The following is a 22,339-nucleotide window of genomic DNA, read 5'->3' on the forward strand; positions in this document are numbered from 1 at the left end:
CTTCAGCCTCCTGAGGTTGCGCCATCTTCACAACGCTGTCTGTGTGGGTGGACCATTTCAGTTTGTCTGTGATGTGTACCGAGGAACTTAAAACTTTCCACCTTCACTTCTGTCCCGTCGATGTGGATAGGGGTGTGCTCCCTCTTCTGTTTCCTGAAGTCCACGGTCATCTCTTTTGTTTTGTTGACGTTGAGTGGGAGGTTATTTTCCTGACACCACATTCTGAGGGCCCTCTCCTCCTCCCTGTAGGCCATCTAGTTGTTGTTGGTAATCAAGCCTACCACTGTAGTGTCGTCTGCAAACTTGATGATTGAGTTGAAAACGTGCATGGCCACGCAGTCATGGGTGAACAGAGAGTACAAGAGAGGGCTGAGAACGCACCCATGTGGGGCCCCAGTGTTGAGAATCAGCAGGGTGGAGATGTTGTTTCCTACCCTCACCACCTGACGGTGGCCCGTCAGAAAGTCCAGGACACAGTTGCACAGGGCGTGGTCGAGACCCAGGATCTCGAGCTTAATGATGCGTTTGGAGGGTACTATGATGTTAAATGCTGAGCTGTCTTCAATGAACAGCATTCTTACATAGGTATTCCTCTTGTCCAGATGGGTTAGGGCAGTGTGCAGTGTGATTGTGTTGTCTGTGGACCTATTGGGGAGGTAGGCAAATTGGAGTGGGTCTAGGGTGTCAGGTAGGGTGGAGGTGGTATGATCCTTGACTAGTCTCTCAACCACTTCATGATAACGGAAGTGAGTGCTATGGGGCGATAGTCATTTAGCTCAGTTACCTTAGCTTTCTTGGGAACAGGAACAATGGTGGCCCTCTTGAAGCATGTGGAAACAGCAGACTGGGATAGGGATTGATTGAATATGTCCGTAAACACACCAGCCAGATCACCTCCCAAACCAAGGCTCTTCTCCCCCGATTGCTCAGTTTGGCCAGTCGGCCAGCTCTAGGAAGAGTCTTGGTGGTTCCAAACTTCTTCCATTTAAGAATTATGGAGGCCACTGTTTTGGTACCCGTCCCCAGATCTGTGCCTTGACAGAATCCTGTCTCGGGGGCTCATTTATACACTATGGCGTATTGTGTGTAGATTGAAGAGGAAAACATTTAATTTAGTATATTTTAGAATAAGGCTGTAACTGTCTCGTTCTGACCTTAGTTCTTTTGTTATGTCTTTGTTTTAGTATGGTCATGGTGTGAGTTGGGTGGGTTGTCTATGTTAGTTTTTCTATGATTTGCTATTTCTGTGTTTGACCTGGTATGGTTCTCAATCAGAGGCAGCTGTCAATCGTTGTCCCTGATTGAGAACCATATTTAGGGAGCCTGTTTTCTATTGTGTTTGGTGGGTGATTGTTTTCTGTTTTCTGTTGTGTGTCTGCACCAGCCAGGACTGTTTTCGGTCGTTTCTCTGTGTTATTTTGTAATGTCCGTGTTCATTAAATAAATATGGATACATTCCACGCTGCACCTTGGTCCTCACCTTCTTCCACCGACGACGACCGTTACAGTATCATAACAAAATGTGGAAAAATTCAAGGCGTCCGGAAAACTTTCTGTATACACAACTTTACATGATGTGAACAGTGTTACCACATTACACTGAGGGATTTATTGACACGTGTCAAAGCAACATGGTTTTATGTGCAGCAGTTTAAAATGTTCTTGTTTAAATTTAAAAAAAATAACCTACAAGTAATATGATCACTATGTCACGAACCTCGCTGAAGAGGGTGCCTCTTCCTGTTCGGGCGGGGCTCGGCGGTCGTCGTCACCGGCCTATTAGCTGCCATCGATTATTTTTCCGTTTGTGTTTGTTATTGGTTAATTGAGTACACCTGTTTTGTATTAGGGTTTGTTTGTAGGGTATTTAAGGGCACTAGGCCTGCTGGGTATTTTGTGCGGGCTTGTTAATTGTTACTCTGTGTTTGATGGTGTATTGCTTTTCGTGTTCTTAATTTATCCGGTCTATTTTGTCCTGTTGTTTTGGACTGGCAACTTATACGCCTTGTGTGTTGGCGTCATCGTTTTGGTTGCACCGGTGAATACATTTTGATAACGACAGAACCCTGCTCTCTGCGCCTGATTCCACCCACCACTCATAGTTATTCGTAACACACTATTGCTATAAATAGTACATTTTATGTTTATCTTTTCAATAAAAATCACAAAATGTTTCTGCGTTTTTAGTTTTATTATTACTTTATTATTTTGAACACTTTGGAACTGTGTGTTGACATTATTTATTATTTTATATTATATATTATATTTATTTATTATTTATCCACATGTCTTGTGAAGAGGAATCAGCGACAGCATCATTTTCAACTTAATTTTTAAGAATGTACAGTGCCTTCAGAAAGTTTTCACACTGCATGACATTTTCCACAAGTTGTTGTATCACTGGCAACAACTGTACACAATACCCTGTCAAATTGTCGCAGTGAAATTATATTTCTGTGAAAAGAAAATACAAATTAATTCAAAATGAAAAGCTGGAATAATATTTGTATATTTCAAACAGTTTTTACACATCGCGTCATTTCAGTTTAAGGAGTTCAGAGTTATCAGTATGGGAAGATGTAAATACATTTCTAAATTAGTTTGACACCAAGTTCACCACCCCAATTAAATGTATTCTAAGGAAGGTTTGAGATTATTTCACCATTTGTCCATTCCAGTCTGGTCTCTTGGCTTTATCGTGAACAAAAACTATTTAAGATGTTTTCAATTAGCCCTTTGATCTCTCTTGATTTAATGGCCGGAGAGAAGAAGCATTAATCTGTAAACACTGTACATTAGTAAAGGAGTGGAGAAGAGGACTTAACTACTTTACACCACTGATTATCTCACCAATAGACTTCTACTTGTTTTAACTTTTAACATCTCTTACTTACAGCCACGTAAGTTACTTTAAAAGACAAATTTTACTTTTATTTCACTACATTCCAATAGAAAATAAATGTACTTTTTACTCCATACATTTTCCCTCACACCAAAAAGTACGCGTTACACGTTGACAGGAAAATGGTACAATTCACACACTTATCAAGAGAACATCCCTGGTCATCCCTACTGCGTCTGATCTGGCGGACTCACTAATGCTTTGTTTTCATTATGTCTGAGTGTTGGAGTGTGCCCCTGGCCATTGAAATGGTTTATTCTTTTACTTTTGATAATTAAGTATATTTAAAACCAAATACTTTTAGACTTTTACTCAAGTAGTAAGTCAGTCAGTCCTGCTACACTAAAGGGCTGTTTTGCTAGCACAGACTGGAATATGTTGGCTTTGAGGAATACACCACCTCAGTCGTCATCGGCTTCATCAATAAGTGCATCGATGACGATGACGTTGTCCCCACAGTGACTGTACGTACATACCCCAACCAGAACCCATAGATTACAGGCAACATCTGCATCGAGCTAAAGGCTAGAGCTGCCGCTTTCAAGGAGCGGGAGACTAGCTCAACTGGTAGGCTCGCGTCACTGGGTAGCTCGCGTCTGGGTTTCCCTTTGTAGTCCGTAAAAGTTTTCAAGCCCTGCCACATCCTACGAGCATCAGAGCCGGTGTAGTAGGATTCAATCTTAATCCTGTATTGACACTTTGCTTGTTTGATGGTTCGTCTGAGGGGATAAAGTAATGTAAGTAACCATTTCACGGTAAAGTCTACACTTGTTGTATTTGGCGCATGTGGCAAGTAAAGTTTGATTTGATTTGATTTGAGATAGGTGCTACTGCCCTCCTAGCCTGCAGGGAGAGAGAGGTGCTACTGCCCTCCTAGCCTGCAGGGAGAGAGAGGTGATGCTGCCCTCCTAGCCTGCAGGGAAAGAGAGAGGTGATGCTGCCCTCCTAGCCTGCAGGGAGAGAGAGGTGCTACTGCCCTCCTAGCCTGCAGGGAAAGAGAGAGGTGATGCTGCCCTCCTAGCCTGCAGGGAGAGAGAGAGGTGATGCTGCCCTCCTAGCCTGCAGGGAGAGAGAGGTGCTACTGCCCTCCTAGCCTGCAGGGAGAGAGGGAGGTGCTGCTACCCTCCTACAATGCAGGGAGCGAGGGAGGTGCTGCTGCCCTCCTACAATGCAGAGAGAGGGAGGTGCTGCTGCCCTCCTACAATGCAGGGAGCGAGGGAGGTGCTGCTGCCCTCCTACAATGCAGAGAGAGAGGGAGGTGCTGCTGCCCTCCTACAATGCAGAGAGAGAGGGAGGTGCTGCTGCCCTCCTACAATGCAGAGAGAGAGAGGGAGGTGCTGCTGCCCTCCTACAATGCAGAGAGAGAGGGAGGTGCTGCTGCCCTCCTACAATGCAGAGAGAAAGGGAGGTGCTGCTGCCCTCCTACAATGCAGGGAGAGAGGGAGGTGCTGCTGCCCTCCTACAATGCAGAGAGAGAGGGAGGTGCTGCTGCCCTCCTACAATGCAGAGAGAGAGGGAGGTGCTGCTGCCCTCCTACAATGCAGGGAGAGAGGGAGGTGCTGCTGCCCTCCTACAATGCAGAGAGAGAGGGAGGTGCTGCTGCCCTCCTACAATGCAGGGAGAGAGGGAGGTGCTGCTGCCCTCCTACAATGCAGAGAGAGAGGGAGGTGCTGCTGAACCTCCTACAATGCAGGGAGAGAGGGAGGTGCTGCTGCCCTCCTACAATACAGGGAGAAAGGGAGGTGCTGCTGCCTACATATAGTAGGATTAGCTGCTATTCCTGGGGTGAATCCTTCACCTACACAGGAATCAACAACCCGTTTTAACCCTGTCCCCCCCCCCCCTCTGCACCATTCTCCATTATAGTTTTCTTTCTCATTCCTTCTATTCAGGTTTTTTCTCTCTTTTTTTCTGTCTGTCTCTCTCTTTCTCAATGTCTCTGTATCTTCTCCTTGTTTCTTGTTTACCTGTCCTCTGTCTGTCTCTCTCTTTCTCAATTTCTCTGTATCTTCTCCTTGTTTCTTGTTTACCTGTCCTCTGTCTGTCTCTCTCTTTCTCAATTTCTCTGTATCTTCTCCTTGTTTCTTGTTTACTTGTCCTCTGTCTGTCTCTCTGTCACTTCCACAGGAATCAACAACCTTCCAACTCCCCCCTCCCCTCTGTTTATGAGGTCTTCAAGTTGATTGTTTTCTTGTTCACTCTCTCTCTCTTTCTTTCTCTTTCTTTCAATTACCTTTTACACAAACACACACAAACACACACACACACACGCAGACACAGGAACACAAAGCTAATAAAATTATATCAGGTCCACTATTAGAACCTTGGCCCCTACGGCCTGGTTCCGGGGTCTGTATCCTGTATTTATGTGTCTGTGAGGGTGACAGGAGGGGATGTGATGAACATTCTTGGCCAGCCTCTGGAAGGATTCTCATTATCACAATCCATTATCTTGTCCATCACAGTGACAGAGAGAGAAGAGCCGAGCGGCCGGAGAGAGAAAAGGACATCTGCCACCTAATGTCTGTGTCCTGAGGCCCCGTCTGTCCATCGGACAGGTCTGTGGGCAAGAAAAAACACACCGTGGCCCAGCCGGGACTTTTTCCACCTGGGTCTCAGCTCAGGTGACTGGCTATTTTACCTTGATGTCCGAAGTGGATGGAAACAGCACCAGGAAAGCACAAAAACAAAGATTCCAATAGAATGTGTTTTTTGCTCTTTTCCCCAACCTTCCCAGGCAATACACAGAAGCACACAGAAGCACACAGTAGCACACAGTAGCACACAGAAGCACACAGAAGCACACAGAAACACACAGTAGCGCACAGAAGCACACAGAAGCACACAGAAACACATGACGCATGATAATCTATTTATGTGTAGTGCCTTCTGCAATTGACTCTGAATCAGTGGAAATATGGTCTGCTCCAATTCACTGGTTTTGCCACTCGGAATAAACTGTTGTTATGATTATCAATTCACCGTACCCTACACCAACACTGTTGTTCTGATCGTCAATTCGGGGCTCCCGAGTGGCACATCTGTCTAACGCACTGCATCTCAGCACTAGAGGTGTCTTTTTGGACACTGTGCTATCTAACCTCCAAACAAGCTTCAATGCCATACAACACTCCTTCCGTGGCCTCCAACTGCTCTTAAACGCTAGTAAAACCAAATGCATGCTTTTCAACCAGTCGCTGCCTGCACCCGCATGCCCGACTAGCATCACCACCCTGGATGGTTCCGACCTAGAATATGTGGACGTCTATAAGTACCTAGGTGTCTGGCTAGACTGCAAACTCTCCTTCCAGACTCATATCAAACATCTCCAATCGAAAATCAAATCAAGTCGGCTTTCTATTCCGCAACAAAGCCTCCTTCACTCACGCCGCCAAGCTTACCCTAGTAAAACTGACTATCCTACCGATCCTCGACTTCGGCGATGTCATCTACAAAATGGCTTCCAACACTCTACTCAGCAAACTGGATGCAGTCTATCACAGTGCCATCCGTTTCGTCACTAAAGCACCTTATACCACCCACCACTGCGACTTGTATGCTCTAGTCGGCTGGCCCTCGCTACATATTCGTCGCCAGACCCACTGGCTCCAGGTCATCTACAAGTCCATGCTAGGTAAAGCTCCGCCTTATCTCAGCTCACTGGTCACGATGGCAACACCCATCCGTAGCACGCGCTCCAGCAGGTGTATCTCACTGATCATCCCTAAAGCCAACACCTCATTTGGCCGCCTTTCGTTCCAGTACTCTGCTGCCTGTGACTGGAACGAATTGCAAAAATCGCTGAAGTTGGAGACTTTTATCTCCCTCACCAACTTCAAACATCAGCTATCTGAGCAGCTAACCGATCGCTGCAGCTGTACATAGTCTATTGTTAAATAGCCCACCCTTTTTCACCTACCTCATCCCCATACTGTTTTTATTTATTTACTTTTCTGCTCTTTTGCACACCAATATCTCTACCTGTACATGACCATCTGATCATTCATCACTCCAGTGTTAATCTGCAAAATTGTAATTATTTGCCTACCTCCTCATGCCTTTTGCACACATTGTATATAGACTCCCCCTTTGGTTTCTACTGTGTTATTGACTTGTTAATTGTTTACTCCATGTGTAACTCTTTGTTGTCTGCTCACACTGCTATGCTTTATCTTGGCCAGGTCGCAGTTGCAAATGAGAACTTGTTCTCAACTAGCCTACCTAAATTTTACAGATTGTTCAATTCCAGGCTGTATCAGAACCGGACATGATTGGGAGTCCCATATGGCGGCGCACAATTGTCCGGGTTAGGCAGGGGTAGGCCGTCATTATAAATAAGAATGTGTTCTTATCTAACCTGCCTAGTTAAATAAAATCAAACAATTCTACCTGTTATTTCTTTCCTTTCTCTCTAATTTGCATATGGATTTGAGTAATTATCTCATCTACCTTAACAAGATATCGTAAAACACTTAGTTTAAAGGACTGCAGTGAATTAAGAGATGTGGTCTTGTTGGTGTTAGATCAGAAGAGGTCCAGACCAGACAAATCCTTTACCAGCACATTGATGTTCTGATCATCTCTCCAGCCCTTCCTCTTTCCTCTCTTCCTTTCTCTTCTTCCCTCCTGTCCTTTTCTTCATTATTCATTTAAATGGACTAAACAGAATGAAGAGACACAGTGCACCAGAACTGCGTAGCAAATGAAAACGTATTAGTTTCTGGCCTTTACCATTTCATGTATTGTAACATCTTGGCAGGTTTCACGAGAGGACGGTACGTTATACAAGTGTAAAATAATAATACCAATGCTACTTATGTATCTAATTAGACTGCTATAATAATACAATCAAGCAACTGGTATTCTCTTGCCATTATGTGTTCTGAGTGAATGAGGCCTATTGTTTATCCATTATGTGTCCTGATTGAATGAGGCCTATTGTTTATCCATTATGTGTCCTGATTGAATGAGGCCTATTGTTTATCCATTATGTGTCCTGATTGAATGAGGCCTATTGTTTATCCATTATGTGTCCTGATTGAATGAGGCCTATTGTTTATCCATTATGTGTTCTGAGTGAATGAGGCCTATTGTTTATCCATTATGTGTCCTGAGTGAATGAGGCCTATTGTTTATCCATTATGTGTTCTGAGTGAATGAGGCCTATTGTTTATCCATTATGTGTCCTGATTGAATGAGGCCTATTGTTTATCCATTATGTGTTCTGATTGAATGAGGCCTATTGTTTATCCATTATGTGTTCTGATTGAATGAGGCCTATTGTTTATCCATTATGTGTTCTGAGTGAATGAGGCCTATTGTTTATCCATTATGTGTCCTGAGTGAATGAGGCCTATTGTTTATCCATTATGTGTCCTGATTGAATGAGGCCTATTGTTTATCCATTATGTGTCCTGATTGAATGAGGCCTATTGTTTATCCATTATGTGTCCTGATTGAATGAGGCCTATTGTTTATCCATTATGTGTCCTGATTGAATGAGACCTATTGGTTATCCATTATGTGTCCTGATTGAATGATAGCCTATTGGTTATCTTTTATGTGTCCTGATTGAATGATAGCCTATTGGTTATCCATTATGTGTCCTGATTAAATGAGACCTATTGGTTATATATTATGGTTCCTGATTGAATGAGGCCTATTGTTTATCCTCCCATTACGTTTCCTGATTGAATGAGGCCTATTGTTTATCCATTATGTGTCCTGATTGAATGAGGCATATTGTTTATCCATTATGTGTCCTGATTGAATGAGGCCTATTGTTTATCCATTATGTGTCCTGATTGAATGAGGCCTATTCATATATTTCCAGGAAATAACCATTCATGGGTGTTTTCAATGATAGGTATGCACAAAATCTGATGAATCACAAGTTTTGCCATTGGAGTCTACCTCGTGCCTCATTTGAAGGTAGAGCTCCCTTTTTCAGTGAAAGGTGTATTCATTTCAGTCATTCAGATGCTAAGTACAAAACCTCATCTTAGTGCCATTAAGGAAGCTTCTAACTGAACAGAGACTTCTCGTCCATATCGAAATAGAGAGACTCACTTATCCATCTGAATGTGTGCTGAGAATTTCTATAAGACACTTAGCTTATTGTACAGTCAATGAAAGTAGCATTTGTTTCTGAAAATTGCCATTTGCAGCTGTAATTTTCAGGTGTGATTTATTTTCTTCACTGGATTCTCAAAAGTATGGGTGTAAATCACAACATATCCTGGTTCAGTATTCTTTAATTGTGTATCTACAGTTTGGGATCTTTTTTAATTGTTTGCCATGTCTATAATCTTAGCAAACAGTTTGCCAGTAGCAAAAATAATGGTCTTCCATTGTCTTTTTGTATTGTTAAATTCACCAGCTATAGAAGAATCTCTACTCCGAGGTCAGAAGCCGGCTGCTTCTCGTTATGATAGATCAAAATTATGACTGTTTGGGTAATTTTTTTCCCATCGGAGACAAAAAAGGTCAGTGGCTTGACAGAGACTCTTCTGGCTTCATTGATTCAGAGGCAGAATGAGTTTACCCTGACCAGAATGAAAAAACACTGCATTGATCCAGAGGCAGAATGAGTTTACCCTGACCAGAATGAAAAAACACTGCATTGATCCAGAGGCAGAATGAGTTTACCCTGACCAGAATGAAAAAACACTGCATTGATCCAGAGGCAGAATGAGTTTACCCTGACCAGAATGAAAAAACACTGCATTGATCCAGAGGCAGAATGAGTTTACCCCGACCAGAATGAAAAAACACTGCATTGATCCAGAGGCAGAATGAGTTTACCCTGACCAGAATGAGAATATACTGCATTGACCCAGAGGCAGAATGAGTTTACCTTGACCAGAATGAGAATATACTGCATTGACCCAGAGGCAGAATGAGTTTACCCTGACCAGAATGAGAATATACTGCATTGACCCAGAGGCAGAATGAGTTTACCCTGACCAGAATGAGAATATACTGCATTGACCCAGAGGCAGAATGAGTTTACCCTGACCAGAATGAGAATATACTGCATTGTGTCGCAGAACGAGAATTGGAGACTGCAGCTTTGAAATAGCCAAGAACATGATTATTGGCATTTTCACTTTCATGTTCTCATTTTACTAGAGCTTGACACTATTAGCCTCTAATGCTGTTGCAATGTTGAAGGGGAATATAAACCGAGTGTAAAACATATTATGAACACCTTTTGCTATCAGAACATCCTCAATTTCATCAGGGCAATGGATTCTACAAGATGTAAAGCGTTTCCACAGGGATGCTGGCCCATGTTGACTCTACAAGGTGCTGAAAGCGTTTCCACAGGGATGCTGGCCCATGTTGACTCTACAAGGTGTTGAAAGCGTTTCCACAGGGATGCTGGCCCATGTTGACTCTACAAGATGTAAAGCGTTTCCACAGGGATGCTGGCCCCATGTTGACTCTACAAGGTGCTGAAAGCGTTTCCACAGGGATGCTGGCCCCATGTTGACTCCAATGCTTCCACACAGTTGTGTGAAGTTGGCTGGATGTCCTTTGGGTGGTGGACCATTCTTGATACACACGGGAAACTGTTGAGCGTGAAAAACCCAGCAGTGTAGCAGTTCTTGACTCACTCAAACCGGTGCGCCTGGCATCTACTACCATACCTCGTTCAAAGGCACTTAAATCTATTGTCTTGCCCATTCACCCTCTGAATGGCACACATACACAATCCATGAATTAATTGTTTCAAGGCTTAAATATCCTTCTCTAACCTGTCTCATCCTCTTCATCGACACTGATTGAAGTGGATTTAACACTTCAATGATCAATAAGGGATCATAGCTTTCACCTGAATTTCACCTGGTCAGACTTTGTCATGTTGTTTTGCAGTGTATTTAAAAAAAGACAAGTTATACAAACGGACACAAACCAGCGAGGAAAGAGAACAAATACTGTACCTAACACTGTTGAGAGTAAGTTTATGAAAAAAAAGAGAAATGATTGGTAAAGATACATAGAGGTAGAGATACAAGGCCAGAGGACAAAAGCTAAGGAAGTCAATATATATTGGTCACGTCCCAAACAGCACCTTATTCCCTATGCAGTGCACTACTTTTAATCAGGTCCCTATAGGGCTCTATATAGGGAATATAGTGCAATTTGGGAAAAATACATACTCTTCTTTTGCTCTGGTAACAGAATGGACACCTGCTCTGGTAACAGAATGGACACCTGCTCTGGTAACTTAATGGACACCTGCACCTGGTAACAGAATGGACACCTGCTCAGGTAACAGAATGGACACCTGCACTGGTAACAGAATGGACACCTGCTCTGGAAACAGAATGGACACCTGCTCTGGTAACAGAAAGGACACCTGCTCTGGTAACAGAATGGACACCTGCACTGGCAACAGAATGGACACCTGCTCTGGAAACAGAATGGACACCTGCTCTGATAACAGAATGGACACCTGCACTGGTAACAGAATGGACACCTGCTCTGGTAACAGAATGGACACCTGCTCTGGTAATAGAATGGACACCTGCTCTGGTAACATAATGGATACCTGCTCTGGTAACAGAATGGACACCTGCTCTGGTAACGTAATGGACACCTGCACCTGGTAACAGAATGGACACCTGCTCTGGTAACAGAATGGACACCTGCACTGGTAACAGAATGGACACCTGCACTGGTAACAGAATGGACACCTACACTGGTAACAGAATGGACACCTGCTCTGGTAACAGAATGGACACCTGCTCTGGTAACAGAATGGACACCTGCTCTGGTAATAGAATGGATACCTGCTCTGGTAATAGAATGGACACCTGCTCTGGTAACAGAATAAACACCTGCTGTGGTAACAGAATGGACACCTGCTCTGGTAACAGAATGGACACCTGCTCCGGTAACAGAATGGACACCTGCTCTGGTAACAGAATGGACACCTGCTCTGGTAACAGAATGGACACCTGCTCTGGTAACAGAATAAACACCTGCTGTGGTAACAGAATGGACACCTGCTCTGGTAACAGAATGGACACCTGCTCTGGTAACAGAATAAACACCTGCTGTGGTAACAGCATGGACACCTGCTCTGGTAACAGAATGGACACCTGCTCTGGTAACAGAATGGACATCTGCTCTGGTGTTCAGAGTGTATATTTGAAAGAAGAGAAGTGATTTGTAAAACAAACTGACCAGGACCACACCCCACCTTTTAGTATTGACCATAGTGGGACAGAACATCAGACCAGGACCAAAGCCTCCAACACTACCCTGTTGTTGGATCAACAGGATCCTAATGTCACTATACTGTGTATTTTCTTTGGGAGATACCCATGACCTTTAGTTAATAAAAGGACTAAACTAAGAGTCTTGATACTGGTGGCCCTTACCCATGACCCGTAGTTAATAAAAGGACTGAACTAAGAGTCTTGATACTGGTGGCTCTTACCCATGACCCGTAGTTAATAAAAGGACTGAACTAAGAGTCTTGATACTGGTGGCCCTTACCCATGACCCGTAGTTAATAAAAGGACTGAACTAAGAGTCTTGATACTGGTGGCCCTTACCCATGACCCGTAGTTAATAAAAGGACTGAACTAAGAGTCTTGATACTGGTGGCCCTTACCCATGACCCGTAGTTAATAAAAGGACTGAACTAAGAGTCTTGATACTGGTGGCTCTCACCCATGACCCGTAGTTAATAAAAGGACTGAACTAAGAGTCTTGATACTGGTGGCCCTTACCCATGACCCGTAGTTAATAAAAGGACTGAACTAAGAGTCTTGATACTGGTGGTGTTAATGCTCTATACATTAACATATGAGAAAAGGGACAGAGCAGGTGTGAACCTAACCTACCACTTCCCTACTGTTCTGATTATCACATCTTCCCTCCTTTCTTAACTATGGACTAAACAGAATTAAGGAGACATGGCTACATGGTAGAGCTAGGGCTCAATACATCAGAATAGAACCACCCAGCACAACCCTGCCCCAACACTGTTGTTCTGATCATTAATTCATCTTACCCTCCACCAAAACTCAAACTGTTATTTCTTTCTTTTGTCTCCTATAGATGTTAAGGCTAATCTGCATATAGATTTCAGTAATTACCATACTTACCATTCATAAGCAAGATATCGTAAAACACTTAGTTTAAAGGACTGAAGTGAATTAAGAGATGTGGTCTTGTTGGTGTTAGATCAGAAGAGGTCCAGACCAGACAAATCCTTTACCAGCACATTGATGTTCTGATCATCTCTCCAGCCCTTCCTCTTTCCTCTCTTCCTTTCTCTTCTTCCCTCCTGTCCTTTTCTTCATTATTCATTTAAATGGACTAAACAGAATGAAGAGACATAGTGCAGGAAATGTTAGGATTCAAAACATCAGAATAGGTCCAGACCAGACGAACCAAGCACTATGCTGCACCAACATTACTGTTCTGATCATCAAACCAGACTGCTCTCTCCAGCCATCCTCTTCCCTTTCTCCCTCTCTCTTCCTCTCTCCTCTCCCTCTCTCTTCCTGCCTCCTCTGCCACTTGCTTCCTCCCTCCTCTGCCACTCGCTTCCTCCCTCCTCTCCCTATCTCTTCCTCCCTCCTTTCCCTCTCTTCCTTCCTTCCTTCCTCCCCTTCCTCCCTCCTCTCCCTCTGTCTTCCTCTCCCTCTCTCTTCCTCCCTCCTCTCCCTTTCTGCCTCTTCTGCCACTCGCTTCCTCCCTCCTCTCCCTCTCTCTTCCTCCCTCCTCTCCCTATCTCTTCCTCCCTCCTCTCCCTCTGTCTTCCTTCCTCCCCTTCCTCCCTCCTCTCCCTCTGTTTTCCTCTCCCTCTCTCTTCCTCCCTCCTCTCCCTCTCTCTTCCTCCTCCCTCCTCTCCCTCTCTCCTCTCCCACTGTCTTCCTCCCTCCTCTTCCTCTGTCTTCCTTCCTCCCCTTCCTCCCTCCTCTCCCTCTCTCTTCCTCCTCCCTCCTCTCCCTCTGCCTTCCTCTCCCTCTCTCTTCCTCCCTCCTCTCCCTATCTCTTCCTCCCTCCTCTCCCTCTGTCTTCCTTCCTCCCCTTCCTCCCTCCTCTCCCTCTGTCTTCCTCTCCCTCTCTCTTCCTCCTCCCTCCTCTCCCTCTCTCCTCTCCCACTGTCTTCCTCCCTCCTCTCCCTCCTCTCCCTCCTCTTCCTCCCTCCCCTCCCTCTGTGTTCCTCCCTTCTCTCCCTCTCTCTTCCCCCCTCCTCTGCCTCTCTCTTCCTCACTCCTCTTCCTCCCTCCCCTCCCTCTGTGTTCCTCCCTTCTCCCCCTCTCTCTTCCCCCCTCCTCTGCCACTCTCTTCCTCCCTCCTCTTCCTCCCTCCTCTCCCTCTGTCTTCCCTCCTCCTCTGCGTCTGTCTTCCCTCCTCCTCTGCCACTCTCTTCCTCCCTCCTCCGCCTCTGTCTTCCCTAATCCTCTGCCTCTGTCTTCCTCCCTCCTCTCCCTCTGTCTTCCTCCCTCCTCTTCCTCCCTCCGCTCCCTCTGTCTTCCTCCCTCCTCTCCCTCTGTCTTCCTCCCTCCTCTTCCTCCCTCCTTTGCCACACTCTTCATCCTCCCCTTTCTTCCCTTTTAATTAAACTGCTGGGTGATCACTATGGTGGGATGTTTAACAGGCTGATCACTATGGTGGGATGTTTAACAGGCTGATCACTATGGTGGGATGTTTAACAGGTTGATCACTATGGTGGGATGTTTAACAGGCTGATCAGCCTGCACCAGCAGGAGATCTCTGTCTTACAGTCAGACATCAGAGCTTGGAGCTGATGCAGAAAGCAGTGTTTACTCTGAAGTTCATTTTCTTGGTCTCTCTCTATCTTCTACGGCTCAGGATCTTGGTCATCATGACCTGCTAGCTAGTGGGAGGTGGAGCATTTCATTACAACCACTAATTTCCTCCTCCTGTAATAAACAACAAGACACTAGCTGTCTCTGAAATTGCATTCACCTTAGTGCTCTGGTCAAATGTAGTGAACTATGCTATATAGGGAATGGGGTGACAAAAAGGTTCTTTCAACACCATGGACCGGAATGAAGACCAGCCAATACAGGGACGAAAATGATTCCTTCAACACCATGGACCGGAATGAAGACCAGCCAATACAGGGATGAAAATGGCCATTATTGTGTAATCGTAACAATGATTGAAAACAGTAGGCAATAACATTATATCAAGGGATTCTGCTGATGGATGGAAGCAAAGCCTTTTAGTGGATCCTAAATTAAACTATTTTCCCTAAATCGTGTACTACAGTTGACCTGCGATCTATGGGCCCTGATCAAAAGTAGTGCACTACAGTTGACCTGCGCTCTATGGGCCCTGATCAAAAGTAGTGCACTACAGTTGACCTGCTCTATGGGCCCTGATCAAAAGTAGTGCACTAAAGTTGACCTGCTCTATGGGCCCTGATCAAAAGTAGTGCACTACAGTTGACCTGCGCTCTATGGGCCCTGATTAAAAGTAGTGCACTACAGTTGACCTGCGCTCTATGGGCCCTGATCAAAAGTAGTGCACTACAGTTGACCTGCGCTCTATGGGCCCTGATCAAAAGTAGTGCACTACAGTTAACCTGCGCTCTATGGGCCCTGATCAAAAGTAGTGCACTACAGTTGACCTGCGCTCTATGGGCATTGATCAAAAGTTGTGCACTACAGTTAACCTGCGCTCTATGGGCCCTGATCAAAAGTACTGCACTACAGTTAACCTGCGTTCTATGGGCCCTGATCAAAAGTAGTGCACTACAGTTGACCTGCGTTCTATGGGCCCTGATCAAAAGTAGTGCACTACAGTTAACCTGCGCTCTATGGGCCCTGATCAAAAGTAGTGCACTACAGTTAACCTGCGCTCTATGGGCCCTGATCAAAAGTAGTGCACTACAGTTGACCTGCGCTCTATGGGCCCTGATCAAAAGTAGTGCACTACAGTTAACCTGCGCTCTATGGGCCCTGATCAAAAGTAGTGCACTACAGTTAACCTGCGCTCTATGGGCCCTGATCAAAAGTAGTGCACTACAGTTAACCTGCGTTCTATGGGCCCTGATCAAAAGTAGTGCACTACAGTTGACCTGCGTTCTATGGGCCCTGATCAAAAGTAGTGCACTACAGTTAACCTGCGCTCTATGGGCCCTGATCAAAAGTAGTGCACTACAGTTGACCTGCGCTCTATGGGCCCTGATCAAAAGTAGTGCACTACAGTTGACCTGCGCTCTATGGGCCCTGATTAAAAGTAGTGCACTACAGTTGACCTGCGCTCTATGGGCCCTGATTAAAAGTAGTGCACTACAGTTGACCTGCGCTCTATGGGCCCTGATTAAAAGTAGTGCACTACAGTTGACCTGCTCTATGGGCCCTGATCAAAAGTAGTGCACTACAGTTGACCTGCGCTCTATGGGCCCTGATTAAAAGTAGTGCACTACAGTTGACCTGCTCTATGGGCCCTGATTAAAAGTAGTGCACTACAGTTGACCTGCGCTCTATGGGCCCTGATCAAAAGTAGTGCACTACAGTTGACCTGCGTTCTATGGGCCCTGATCAAAAGTAGTGCACTACAGTTGACCTGCGCTCTATGGGCCCTGATTAAAAGTAGTGCACTACAGTTGACCTGCGCTCTATGGGCCCTGATCAAAAGTAGTGCACTACAGTTGACCTGCGCTCTACGGGCCCTGATCAAAAGTAGTGCACTACAGTTGACCTGCGCTCTATGGGCCCTGATTAAAAGTAGTGCACTACAGTTGACCTGCGCTCTATGGGCCCTGATCAAAAGTAGTGCACTACAGTTGACCTGCGCTCTATGGGCCCTGATCAAAAGTAGTGCACTACAGTTGACCTGCGCTCTATGGGCCCTGATCAAAAGTAGTGCACTACAGTTAACCTGCGCTCTATGGGCCCTGATTAAAAGTAGTGCACTACAGTTGACCTGCGCTCTATGGGCCCTGATTAAAAGTAGTGCACTACAGTTAACCTGCGTTCTATGGGCCCTGATCAAAAGTAGTGCACTACAGTTGACCTGCGCTCTATGGGCCCTGATTAAAAGTAGTGCACTACAGTTAACCTGCGTTCAATGGCCCTGATCAAAAGTAGTGCACTACAGTTAACCTGCGTTCTATGGGCCCTGATTAAAAGTAGTGCACTACAGTTGACCTGCGCTCTATGGGCCCTGATCAAAAGTAGTGCACTACAGTTGACCTGCGCTCTATGGGCCCTGATCAAAAGTAGTGCACTACAGTTGACCTGCGCTCTATGGGCCCTGATCAAAAGTAGTGCACTACAGTTGACCTGCGCTCTATGGGCCCTGATTAAAAGTAGTGCACTACAGTTGACCTGCGCTCTATGGGCCCTGATCAAAAGTAGTGCACTACAGTTGACCTGCGCTCTATGGGCCCTGATCAAAAGTAGTGCACTACAGTTGACCTGCGCTCTATGGGCCCTGATTAAAAGTAGTGCACTACAGTTGACCTGCGCTCTATGGGCCCTGATCAAAAGTAGTGCACTACAGTTGACCTGCGCTCTATGGGCCCTGATTAAAAGTAGTGCACTACAGTTGACCTGCGCTCTATGGGCCCTGATTAAAAGTAGTGCACTACAGTTGACCTGCGCTCTATGGGCCCTGATTAAAAGTAGTGCACTACAGTTGACCTGCGCTCTATGGGCCCTGATTAAAAGTAGTGCACTACAGTTGACCTGCGCTCTATGGGCCCTGATTAAAAGTAGTGCACTACAGTTAACCTGCGCTCTATGGGCCCTGATCAAAAGTAGTGCACTACAGTTGACCTGCGCTCTATGGGCCCTGATCAAAAGTAGTGCACTACAGTTGACCTGCGCTCTATGGGCCCTGATCAAAAGTAGTGCACTACAGTTGACCTGCGCTCTATGGGCCCTGATCAAAAGTAGTGCACTACAGTTGACCTGCGCTCTATGGGCCCTGATTAAAAGTAGTGCACTACAGTTGACCTGCGCTCTATGGGCCCTGATCAAAAGTAGTGCACTACAGTTAACCTGCGTTCTATGGGCCCTGATCAAAAGTAGTGCACTACAGTTAACCTGCGCTCTATGGGCCCTGATCAAAAGTAGTGCACTACAGTTAACCTGCACTCTATGGGCCCTGATCAAAAGTAGTGCACTACAGTTAACCTGCGTTCTATGGGCCCTGATCAAAAGTAGTGCACTACAGTTAACCTGCGCTCTATGGGCCCTGATCAAAAGTAGTGCACTACAGTTAACCTGCGCTCTATGGGCATTGATCAAAAGTAGTGCACTACAGTTAACCTGCGTTCTATGGGCCCTGATCAAAAGTAGTGCACTACAGTTAACCTGCGCTCTATGGGCCCTGATCAAAAGTAGTGCACTACAGTTAACCTGCGCTCTATGGGCCCTGATCAAAAGTAGTGCACTACAGTTGACCTGCTCTATGGGCCCTGATTAAAAGTAGTGCACTACAGTTGACCTGCGCTCTATGGGCCCTGATTAAAAGTAGTGCACTACAGTTAACCTGCGCTCTATGGGCCCTGATTAAAAGTAGTGCACTACAGTTGACCTGCGCTCTATGGGCCCTGATTAAAAGTAGTGCACTACAGTTGACCTGCTCTATGGGCCCTGATTAAAAGTAGTGCACTACAGTTGACCTGCGCTCTATGGGCCCTGATTAAAAGTAGTGCACTACAGTTGACCTGCGCTCTATGGGCCCTGATTAAAAGTAGTGCACTACAGTTGACCTGCGCTCTATGGGCCCTGATTAAAAGTAGTGCACTACAGTTGACCTGCGCTCTATGGGCCCTGATTAAAAGTAGTGCACTGCAGTTGACCTGCGCTCTATGGGCCCTGATTAAAAGTAGTGCACTACAGTTGACCTGCGCTCTATGGGCCCTGATTAAAAGTAGTGCACTACAGTTGACCTGCGCTCTATGGGCCCTGATTAAAAGTAGTGCACTACAGTTGACCTGCGCTCTATGGGCCTTGATTAAAAGTAGTGCACTACAGTTGACCTGCGCTCTATGGGCCCTGATTAAAAGTAGTGCACTACAGTTGACCTGCGCTCTATGGGCCCTGATTAAAAGTTGTGCACTACAGTTGACCTGCGCTCTATGGGCCCTGATTAAAAGTAGTGCACTACAGTTGACCTGCGCTCTATGGGCCCTGATTAAAAGTAGTGCACTACAGTTGACCTGCGCTCTATGGGCCCTGATTAAAAGTAGTGCACTACAGTTGACCTGCGCTCTATGGGCCCTGATTAAAAGTAGTGCACTACAGTTGACCTGCGCTCTATGGGCCCTGATTAAAAGTAGTGCACTACAGTTGACCTGCGCTCTATGGGCCCTGATTAAAAGTAGTGCACTACAGTTGACCTGCGCTCTATGGGCCCTGATTAAAAGTAGTGCACTACAGTTGACCTGCGCTCTATGGGCCCTGATTAAAAGTAGTGCACTACAGTTGACCTGCGCTCTATGGGCCCTGATTAAAAGTAGTGCACTACAGTTGACCTGCGCTCTATGGGCCCTGATTAAAAGTAGTGCACTACAGTTGACCTGCGCTCTATGGGCCCTGATTAAAAGTAGTGCACTACAGTTGACCTGCTCTATGGGCCCTGATTAAAAGTAGTGCACTACAGTTGACCTGCTCTATGGGCCCTCATTAAAAGTAGTACACTACAGTTACACTTGGGACTCACAGCCTCCATTTTCCTTTTACTGTAATATATTGTTGCTGCTCAGCTCAGTGACACGGAACTTCTCTGGCAACACAGTGTGTGTGTGTGTGTGTGTGTGTGTGTGTGTGTGTGTGTGTGTGTGTGTGTGTGTGTGTGTGTGTGTGTGTGTGTGTGTCTGTGTGTGTGTGTGTGTGTGTGTGTGTGTGTGTGTGTGTGTGTGTGTGTGTGTGTGTGTGTGTGTGTGTGTGTGTGTGTGTGTGTGTGTGTGTGTCTGTGTCTGTGTCTGTGTCTGTGTCTGTGTCTGTGTGTGTGTCTGTGTCTGTGTCTGTGTCTGTGTCTGTGTCTGTGTCTGTGTCTGTGTCTGTGTCTGTGTCTGTGTCTGTGTCTGTGTCTGTGTGTGTGTGTGTGTGTGTGTGTGTGTGTGTGTGTGTGTGTGTGTGTGTGTGTGTGTGTGTGTGTGTGTGTGTGTGTGTGTGTGTGTGTGTGTGTGTGTGTGTGTCTGTGTCTGTGTCTGTGTCTGTGTCTGTGTCTGTGTGTGTGTGTGTGTGTGTGTGTGTGTGTTCCAGTATTACTCAAATTACATAATTCACTACACCCAGGAGTACATTGTCATGGAGTGTACTAATCCACCCTAATCTCATGTTTTTAATTCATTTGTCCTACCCCCCCCCCCTCCCTCCCACCACCCTGAAATGTTGAAATAGAGAAGGAAACAGAGGAAGGAGGAATGTGAGGTAACTCCTACTGTGAGGTAACTCCTAATGTGAGGTAACTCCTAATGTGAGGTAACTCCTAATGTCTGGTAACTCCTAATGTGAGGTAACTCCTAATGTCTGGTAACTCCTAATGTGAGGTAACTCCTAATGTGAGGTAACTCCTAATGTGAGGTAACTCCTACTGTGAGGTAACTCCAACTGTGAGGTATCTCCTAATGTGAGGTAACTCCTAATGTGAGTTAACTCCTAATGTGAGGTAACTCCTAATGTGAGGTAACTCCTAATGTCTGGTAACTCCTAATATCTGGTAACTCCTAATGTCTGGTAACTCCTAATGTCTGGTAACTCCTAATGTCTGGTAACTCCTAATGTCTGGTAACTCCTAATGTGAGGTAACTCCTAATGTGAGGTAACTCCTAATGTGAGGTAACTCCTAATGTGAGGTAACTTTCAGAAATAGTACCATTAGAGAGCAATGCCTCTTAGACCCAGTGTATGAGGATTTCGGCAGTGTATCAACCAAGTACAACAAACTCAAGACAATGCTTTAGATTGAATCTCAAACCGAACACTTGGTCCCTAAGCCCTTTATCAAGTGGCCACTTGCTGTTGTGTACGACAGTGATCAATAGAGTCTGCAAGTGTTTTTGGACAAACTGAGCTTTGAGACGATGCACACTCGATGTCCCAACTGCCACTTATTCCAACATTTCGGAAATACATCCAAGAGCATTCTTCCACCACCTGACTATATATATATATATATATATATATATATATATATATATATATATATATATATATATATACAGTGGGGCAAAAAAGTATTTAGTCAGCCACCAATTGTGCAAGTTCTCCCACTTAAAAAGATGAGAGAGGCCTGTAATTTTCATCATAGGTACACTTCAACTATGACAGACAAAATTTGGAAAAAAATCCAGAAAATCACATTGTAGGATTTTTTATTAATTTATTTGCAAATTATGTTGGAAAATAAGTACTTGGTCAATAACAACAGTTTATCTCAATACTTTTTTATATACCCTTTGTTGGCAATGACAGAGGTCAAACGTTTTCTGTAAGTCTTCACAAGGTTTTCACACACTGTTGCTGGTATTTTGGCCCATTCCTCCATGCAGATCTCCTCTAGAGCAGTGATGTTTTTTGAATATTGTAATGCATTGTAGAAAGAATGATTTACCTTGTATGCTGAAATAATCCCATAATATGATTTAACTCAGCAGGATGGTTACGCTGTTATGATGTCATTATAAGGACTGGAATATTGGCAGTATGCGTGACTCACATATACCTGGGGCTTAGTGAATTCCCAACATCACAGAATTCCCAACAATGACCTAATGTGGAATGATGGTGCTAAGGGCACTGTTGTTATTTAGTTGAACAGGTAAACACATGACTGAAGTTGCTATAATCATAATGATGGTTTATAGATTTTGACTAAAGTGTTATGGAAATAATATTGAAAGTAACAAGTTGAATGCAATATCATACATTTTTTATTTGGCCTTCATTTAAAATGTTTAATCTGCGGGCTTATTGTTTTATTTTATGGGATTTGTTGTAAAAAATAAATAATATTCCCCATTGGGGATAATACCCGTTTCCATTACTACTGCAACTCACAATCTTGACAGGAGGTCTTTTCCATCTGAAGTTTGAGAGTTCGAAATCTAATTCAGGCTGTATTTTCCTGTGTTTTGTTTTCCAGCACATCCCTTGTTTACGATGGTTAGATTCAGATTTATGTAAATGGAGCTCTGTCCTATTGCTGTTCATTTGGTTTCGTTGTTTCACGCTTGCTTAATAAGCGGTTGTGCTCAACAGTAGGCTTTGTGTGTCAGCCACCCTTCCCCCATGTACACTAACTTCACCTACGGTGCCTTCAGATAGTATCTTATCACTAAGTAGAGATAAAACACTAGACTTCAGATAGTATTCACACCCCTTGACTTATCACTAAGTAGAGATAAAACACTAGACTTCAGATAGTATTCAAATCCCTTGACTTATCACTAAGTAGAGATAAAACACTAGACTTCAG

The 22,339-nt window shown here is 44.9% G+C and overlaps 1 protein-coding gene across 2 annotated transcripts in view; it reads right to left on the minus strand.

Annotated features, from left to right (window-relative positions):
- Window positions 1-22,339, minus strand: part of grm7 (glutamate metabotropic receptor 7) — a 413,809-nt gene that overhangs the window by 282,346 nt on the left and 109,124 nt on the right. The gene's annotated exons all lie outside the window — the stretch shown is intronic.

Source organism: Oncorhynchus kisutch, linkage group LG5 (assembly GCF_002021735.2).
Source record: "Oncorhynchus kisutch isolate 150728-3 linkage group LG5, Okis_V2, whole genome shotgun sequence".
NCBI lineage: Eukaryota > Metazoa > Chordata > Actinopteri > Salmoniformes > Salmonidae > Oncorhynchus > Oncorhynchus kisutch.